Here is an 8,451-nt window from a genome sequence, read left to right as displayed (position 1 = left end):
CAGATAAAATGAATTAATAGATAAGAATCCTTAGAATAGTATAGAACAGCCAACATTTACTGAGTACTATTAACTACCAGAATTTCTCCTCCTCCTGCCCCAAAACTAATGCTTACCTAAATTTTTTTTTCTTCCCCATATGAGGACAAGCTTATAGCTCAAGAGGAGGAGGGGCTAGGGGAAGCAGCTGCCATAGGCTTTTCTAGCAGAATAGAGCACTTAGGCAGGAAGATCCAGACACTTGCTATGGAAGTTAGTTAAGGAACTCCCCTTAGCTGGGACTGTTTCCCCATCTGTGACTCGGGATGACTTGTTCTTTCCAACCTCCTGGCTTGTGCAGGGCCTATGGGATATACTTTTCAGGGTTAGTGTGAAATAAGTGAGGATTCTCAGCTTGGATGTTATTTGGAGGAGCCAGGCTGACAGGCTCTGAGGGGTCGGGGATTCAGTTCCATCCAGGGCCAGCTCTTCTTACCGTTGCCTTCATTGCACAAGCTCATTGTTAGCATTTAAACAGCATGGAAGGGTGGTTCTGGGAATGGCATCGATGCTGTGTTTAAACCAAGCATGAGTCTATAGATGCCAACTGGAATCACGTTACATAATCAACTTTTCTCTTTAACTTTTTTTTTCATGCAAAGGTAGACATCTTGGGTCATTACCTATTACTTTTAACAGCTGCATTCTCCTTCGTTTCATGGTTGAACTGTATATTTGATCTCCTTTTTTAAAAACAATTTTTTTTATTAAAAACGATTTTTAAAAAAATTTTGACCGGGCCACATAGTTTGCAGGATCTTAGTTCCCTGACCAGGCATTGAACCTGGGCCATGGCAGTGAAAGCAGCGAATCCTAACCACTAGACCACCAGGGAACTTCCTGATCTTCCAATACAATTATGCAAGCGTGTAATTATTTGTATACCATTTTCTCAGAAGAAACTCTTAGAACTGCTGGGTTGAAAGCTACGCCCCTCTTAACTGTAGGGCTCTGGGAACGTATGGGTTCCTGTTCCCCACACTCTTGCCCCCACAGATCAGTAGCATTCTACAGCTTTGCCTATCTGAGCATCATTAGGTAAACAGCATTTCTGATTTAACATGGACCTCTTTGATTAGACACCAAGCATCTTTATAGCTGCTTGTATCTTATAAATCGCCTCTTTGTGTTTCTTATCTATTCTCCTGAGTTTGTTTCCTTGTCTGTAAAGAGCTTTCACAAGTCAAGGGGTGGATATCTTCATCTTTCAAGTTTCCCACTGATTTGCCCATTGGTTTTTCTTCATGGGGTCCTTCCATCTTGCTGTTTGAAAGGATTATGTAATGATGAATTTTTTTTCCATCCTATTTTTATCTTTAAATGTAGCAAAGAACTTCCCTACCTTATATGCTCATAAAAGTGTCCATTAACTTTTGTAATACTCTTATGACGCTGCAGGTGTTTTTCTACCGCTGTTGCACGTACACAGGCTCATGATTTCGATAGGTAACTTTGGCAAACGCTATTTCCATTGTACATACATTTCTGTCAACACTTCCATGTCAAAGGGTCCTGTTTACAGAAACAAATGTACAAAGTATGTGAAAAAGGAAGGTCCCTGCAGTGCTAAGTTCCCTGTGCTTTCCCTGGAGGGAAGCAATCTAAGTTTTGACTTTCCTGATATCAAAATCCAGTCCAAATTTGCCCAATTTAACTTCTTCCCTCACCTGAAACCATCTCCTGGTATAAGAAGGCACCTGAGCCTTGAGAAACAGTTGAGTCAGACTTGATGGGGATGATTAACAAACCACTTTTTTTTTTTTTTTTTTTTTTTTGCGGTACGTGGGCCTCTCACTGTTGTGGCCTCTCCCGTTGCGGAGCACAGGCTCCGGACGCGCAGGCTCAGCGGCCATGGCTCACGGGCCCAGCCGCTCCACGGCATGTGGGATCTTCCCGGACCGGGGTACGAACCCGTGTCCCCTGCATCGGCAGGCGGACTCTCAACCACTGCGCCACCAGGGAAGCCCCAACAAACCACTTTTGCTGACTTGTGGCAGGAAGCAGAGCTGCTCGGTGCCTGTCAGGTTTTCTCTCTTCCTGCCTTTTGGGGAGAGGGCCAGGGGCCGTGACTGCAGCTAGGTGATACCCAAGGGGGATTCCCTCCCTCTCCATCTACCCCTGGCTCCCTCATCTTTACACTGAGATCACGGCGCTTTGCCTTAAATAAAAAGGAGAATACTTCGCAGCCTGTTTCTTCAAGTTAAGCAAGATTCAACTCTATAAAGTGTGACTCCATGCCCAGACGTTTCTGTAAGGGTATTTTACATAAAAGTGCCACTCTGGGGCTTCCCTCGTGGCTCAGTGGTTAACAATCCGCCTGCCAGTGCAGGGGACCCGGGTTCGAGCCCTGGTCCGGGAAGATCCCACATGCCGCGGAGCAACTAAGCCCGTGCGCCACAACTACAGAGCCTGTGCTCTAGAGCCCATGAGCCACAACTATTGAGCCCACGCGCCACAACTACTGAAGCCCGTGCGCTTAGAGCCCGTGATCTACAAGAGAGGCCACCACAATGAGAAGCCTGCACATCACAACGAAGAGTAGCTCCCGCTCGCTGCAACTAGAGAAAGCCTGTGCGCAGCAACGAAGACCCAACGCAGCCAAAAATAAATTAAAAAAAAAAAGTACCACTCTGTTCCAGCAGTGGGAAGACCAGATACCCAGGTCAACTTTCAGAAGCAAACAACTAAAATCCCAGATTATTTATGTGTGTGTGTTTAAAAACATGTTTAAATCATTGCTGAGCTAATATTAAAAAAAAAAAAAAAAGGCATGCACAAAGGCCAAAAATAAAGTAAAAACAAAAACTCTGGGAAGTGAGCCCAGCTTCTATTCTGGGATTTCCGCAGAAGCCTGGAGGTCTTGACATTCTGCTTTGATGAGCACAGGGAACTGCAGATCAGCCCAGAGGCTGCCAGAGTTGGGGAGCCTAGTGCAGGCCTCTATCCAAGCTGGGACTCAGGGGGCTTCATCTTCAGGCCAGAGTAAAGGAGAAACAAACCACTGCACGGAAGCGGGCAGCAAGGGATCTTGCCTATCTTGACTATGGTGCTGGATGGATGGATGGATGAGAAAAAGAAATCTCCCCTGAGAATTAAGAGTACAATTCCCTTTTTTCTGGTCCAGATTCTTAGTCTACGGCAGGGGTGAGGACTCTTGAAAGTTCAGTTTGGAGAAAACCTCAAGGGCTGAATTTAATTTAAAGTGATCCCAGGGTGAGAATTAAAGTAGTCTGGGCTCAAGCAGAAGCAAATGCAAACCTTGACTGAAAAAAAAACAAAACAAAACATGATTTCAGCCAAAGTCTCAAAGAATTCTCAAAGTCACAGATAAAATGAGCATTTCACAAACCCAAAATCACAAGACACCATGAAAAAGAGTGAAAAGACAAGGCTCCAACTGGGAAGATAGTTGCAACACGATAAGGGATTACTATCCAAAATATATATGCACTTTAAAATTGCCACAAATCAAAAGGAAAAAGACAACCCAAATAGGAACATGGGCAAAGGCACAAACAGCACTTTCACAAAAGATAAACTCAAATGGCCTGTAAGTGGATAAAAAGATGCTCAACCTTATTAGTAATCATGGATGTGAAAATAAACTTCAAGATACTATAATATACCCCCCAGATGAGCAAAAATGTAAAAATCAGAGAATATTAAGGGTTGGCAAGGGTATAGGGACAGGTACACTCATCCATTGCTAATCAGAGTGTAAACTGGTACAGCCATGTTGAAAAATAATTTGTCATTAGAAAACAGACTTGTGGTTGCCAAGAGGGAGGGAGGGTGGGGAAGGGATGGACTGGGAGTGTGGGATTAGCAGACGCAAGCTATTATATACAGGATGGATACACAACAAGGTCCTACTGTACAGCACAGGGAGCTCTAGTCAATATCCTATAATAAACCATAATGGAAAAGAATATGAAAAAGAATATATATGTATAACTGAATTACTTTGCTGTACAGCAGAAATTAACACATTGTAAATCAATACTTGAATAAAATAAATTTTAAAAAGTTTGTCACTACCTATAGTATGATCTATATAATAAATCCTCTCCTAGGTTAATATCCTAGGAAAAACCCTTGTACCAGAATGTTCACAGAAACACTGTTTATAATCGCAAAAAATTTGGAAACCCATATATCCATTACCGTCAATAGGACATATAAGTGCAGTGCAGGGTATTTCTATAATGGGATTCTACAGTGAATGAGAAGTAAGGGTTAACCTGTCCAAGTTTATCCCTTGCAGGCTGGCCTCCCAGAAAAGGAGGCCTCTTATAAGGCTCCATGGAATCCAGCCACTGCCAAGTGCCTAAGGCGCTAATCAATTACAAAGCTTGGACCCCAGCCCCTTAATTATGTCAGAGGAGGGGCTGGTGCTTCTCCAACCATGAATGCAATGCAGTGAGTCCTGCTGCCCACTAGCCACATCAAACAGCTGCAACGGCATCCTTTGGACCCTAGATCCAGGATCACGTCAAGGGAAAGAGCTGGTACAAACCCCCGGCCACCCACCCACCACAAAACATGGAGCTGGCAGATGAGGGCCTGAAGCAAGGTTCTGCGACATCTTACCGTTACTGTCTCTCTTCCCCTGAGGACAACAGAGGAGAAGCTGTGCTTCCCAATCGGGCAGCTCAAAAGCACCTTAGCCCGATGGTGGAAATCGTCCCCCGGAGCGCCCTGCCCAGGATGAATGCACCGTTTGGGACCTGCACATCTGTACGGCTGCCCCCCCCGTCTCTGGTGAATGCTGTTCCAGCAACCTGGGGGGAGTTCTGTTTGGCCATTTGCCTTTGTTGGCACGATAGTGAAGAACTACAGCTATGTGTATCAATACAGGTAAGTCTTAGGAACAATGTTTAGCAAATGAAGTCAAAGAAACCAAATTGAATGATTTCATTTATACAAAGTTCAAAGATAAGAAAAAAAAGGAAGAAAAATATATAGTGGGCTTCCCTGGTGGTGTAGTGGTTGAGAGTCCACCTGCCAATGCAGGGGACACGGGTTCGTGCCCCAGTCCGGGAAGATCCCACATGCTGCGGGGCGGCTGGGCCTGTGACCCATGGCCGCTGAGCCTGCGTGTCCAGAGCCTGTGCTCCACAAAGGGAGAGGCCACAACAGTGAGAGGCCCGCGTACCTCAAAAAAAAAAAAAAAGAAAAGGAAAATATTTAGTGACAAAATTATAAAAACAAGGAATAATCAACCCTTATTTCAGGGTAGCAGTTTCCTCTGCGGGGGGAGAAAGAGGGATGCATTCGTGGAAGGGCACACAGAGGGCCCCCAGTGCTGTCTTTCCTAAGCCGAGTGGTGGATACAAGGGTGTTTATTATCCTTTAAACTGAAAAGATATGTTTTAGACACTTTTGAATGAATGTATCAAAATAGAAAACAAAAAAACTTCTAAAATGTTGGTTAAAGACCTGTTCCAAATTCTGAAAAACTTCAGATGAGATCTTAGACTTCACGCTGCTGGTTTGAAACCAGCCACCTCCCAACCTGCCTTACGACGATCTGCTGGGCGTTATTCCACCATTCCTGCCCTCCACCCTCCACGCTGGCTGTCTTCCCCTTCTGGCTCTCTCCTCCCTCCCCACTTCAGCAAGGCAGTGGGGCTGCCAGAGCCTCTCCTTCCACCATCCACCCCTACCCTGGGTCCACCTAGTGAATTTTTACTTCTCTAAAATGTGCCTATGTCGCCTCTCCCCAGATTTACCTTTCACTAACAGCTGCACCCCATCCTCTGCATTGGCACCTCTATGAGAACTCTATAGCCCCACGGTCGTATCACCTGTGTGCTCCCACCTCCCTGCCTAATCACGTTCCACTTGGTGTTATCAGAGCCTTATAAACGTATGATTTATGAAGGAAGAAGGCCATGTCAGGCCTCACCTTTATAACACGGGTGTGGAGGGTCAAGGGCCACCAGGACCCCAGCAGGATCAGTGGATGCCAGTGCAGACAGGAGCAGGGAGAAAGCAGCCAGCTATGGAGTGCTTCCCAAGCTCTCTGCACACAACAGCCCTGTGCAGTAGGCACCATTAACTCAGTTTTACAGGTGCAGAAGCTGAGACACAAACACCGAAGTCATAGAGAGCTGCAGCTCTGGGGTTCGAACCTGGCTTCTGACTCCAGAGCCCACACCTAACCAGAGCACCACATCCTGGCACACCGTGGAGCTGCCCGCTCGTCTCAGCGGACGATGGAGCAGTCAGCTGTCTCTGTAGCCAGACAGCTTAAAATCCCAGCTCTACTACTTATGGTTTCCAGCCTGTGGAATGGGGAAAACAGGGCCCAGCTGTGGTGCTGACAGCTGGGTCCTGGGGCCAGTGTTACTGGGGAGACTAGTGTAACTACAGTGCCCCCAGGTGGCCACCTTGGTCAGTGCGCCAAGGCTGAGCAAGCTTCAACAGTGGACGGACAAGGGTGGGTTTGGGGACTGGGTCCTCAGGCATGAACGATCCAGGAATGGATCGTCAAAGGAGTCAAGCTCATGTAGGATGCAATAAGTACTAATTACAAAAATTCATGAGCCTAATAAGGGTCCAGAATAGGTGAGCCCTACTTCCAAAAGGTTCACCTACAAGACAGCTGAGCTGAAATCTGGAGCGACGTGGCAGGGATGACAGCTCTCCATTCCATTCTGGCTGAAATAACGAAGTCTGTCATCCATCCCCCCCCACCCCTCCCCGCCCCCGCCTTTTGTTTCTGCAGAGAGACAGAGCCTGGGCTTCGGTACGAGCCCCAGGTCTGAATCTGTCTGCCCCTCAGCAGCAGTGAATTGAATACCAGCAATGAGTACACGGTCCTGCCCTCGGGAGATTAAAGCCTAGTTATGAGAGACAAATGCATAAACACCTCCAAGGTAACGTGGTTAGAACTATGCCAGAGGCACGAACCCGGGCTGAGTGAGGGCACTCGCCTGGCAGGGCAGGGACCCTGGGGAGAGCAGACAGCGTAGCAGTAGAAGTAGCAGCAGCAGTTAAAATGTGGACGGCATTCATCACGTCCACCGCTGTCCTAAGCACTGCTCACACACTACCTTGCTTAAGCCTTACAACATCCCCAATTAGTACACTGTCCCCATCTTCCAGACGAAGGCACTGAACAGAGAGGACTTAAGTAACCTGACCGAGGCCCCTCACTACTAAGTGCCAGAGCTGGGTCTCAAAACCCAGAGTCTGTCCCCAGAGTCCCAGAGCCTATCTTCCACCCTGGACTGCAAAGGGACATGAAGCCCCATGGGGGTGCAGGAAGCTGCCCAGTTGCTGGACAGCTAAAGGCAAGGTTGTTTCAAGCATAAAATGAGAAAATGTATAGTGTCTGGCACACAGCCCTTCTGCCCGTGGGAGTGGAAAGAGGGCAGGAGAGATGAAAGCACTTCAGAGCCTTACGATCCACATACCAGTCCTTCTAGGGCAGTGGTCTGGAACTGACTGGGGGTGGGGGCGGGACTACAGTCCCTCTGAGATATACTCTAAGCCCCGCCCCAGTGCACATTTGCATGGATACAACACACGCTTCAATCTGAGGGAGACCACGGTGCCCTTTCCAACCCACAGGTCCCCCAAGAACCTCTGTCCTTATGTCCCCCGGTTTCCAGTTTTCCTGGAAACGAAGGCAAACCTTAAGTATGCTTATTAGTATCTAGCCAGAAACCATTAGATGGTTTGGTGCTGTGCTGGCCCCAGGACACCCCCAGGGTCCTCAGCCACCCCCACCTTGAATGATGCTGCTCCACCACCTGCAAACAACAGCGGACAGCTCCACAGGTCCATCTTTCACTCAGCAGTTTCTCTTCTCCTTTTTGGTCCTGCTTCAGAACTACATGATGGGTCTTTTCTTAAGACCCATACTCTTTTCAAATACCCCAAATTGGCTGAGGATACATAAAATTAATATCGTCACACACTGAGCCACACCTTCAAATTGGTACTACTTTGGTTGGCAAATGTGGGAAAACTTCTAAGTCTTCCAAACGCTGCCTTACCACTCCACTCTTGGAAAGTTACCTGTAAGAACTAACCTAAGCTAGCAAAAGGCTGCATGCTTGAAGACGCTCACTGCACACTGTTTAAAAACAGCTAAAACTCTGGGATGTTTTCCAAAAGGCGAGTTCCATGGACACCAGGGGTTACACACACATACACAGAGGCTCTCCTTGTCAAATATTTATGAGGAAACTGGGTTAAAAAGTTGAATGGCTTCTTTGCCACAGGAGTTTCAAGGGTTTTACTAGCTAAGAGGCATTCTGACCCTCCTAGAAGACACGGCACGCCCGAACCGACGTGGCCACACAGCACGGACCCAGCAAAGCACACGTGGAGGGCTCTGCTGTGTCAACATGGACTGCTATGCTTTGACCCCATCGCCACCCCAAGAGGACACCCCACTCC

The sequence above is a fragment of the Mesoplodon mirus genome (genome assembly GCF_964341445.2).
Source record: "Mesoplodon mirus genome assembly, chromosome: 7".
Taxonomy (NCBI): domain Eukaryota; kingdom Metazoa; phylum Chordata; class Mammalia; order Artiodactyla; family Ziphiidae; genus Mesoplodon; species Mesoplodon mirus.
The sequence above is the reverse complement of the archived record's forward strand: the minus strand, read 5'-3'. Positions refer to the sequence as shown.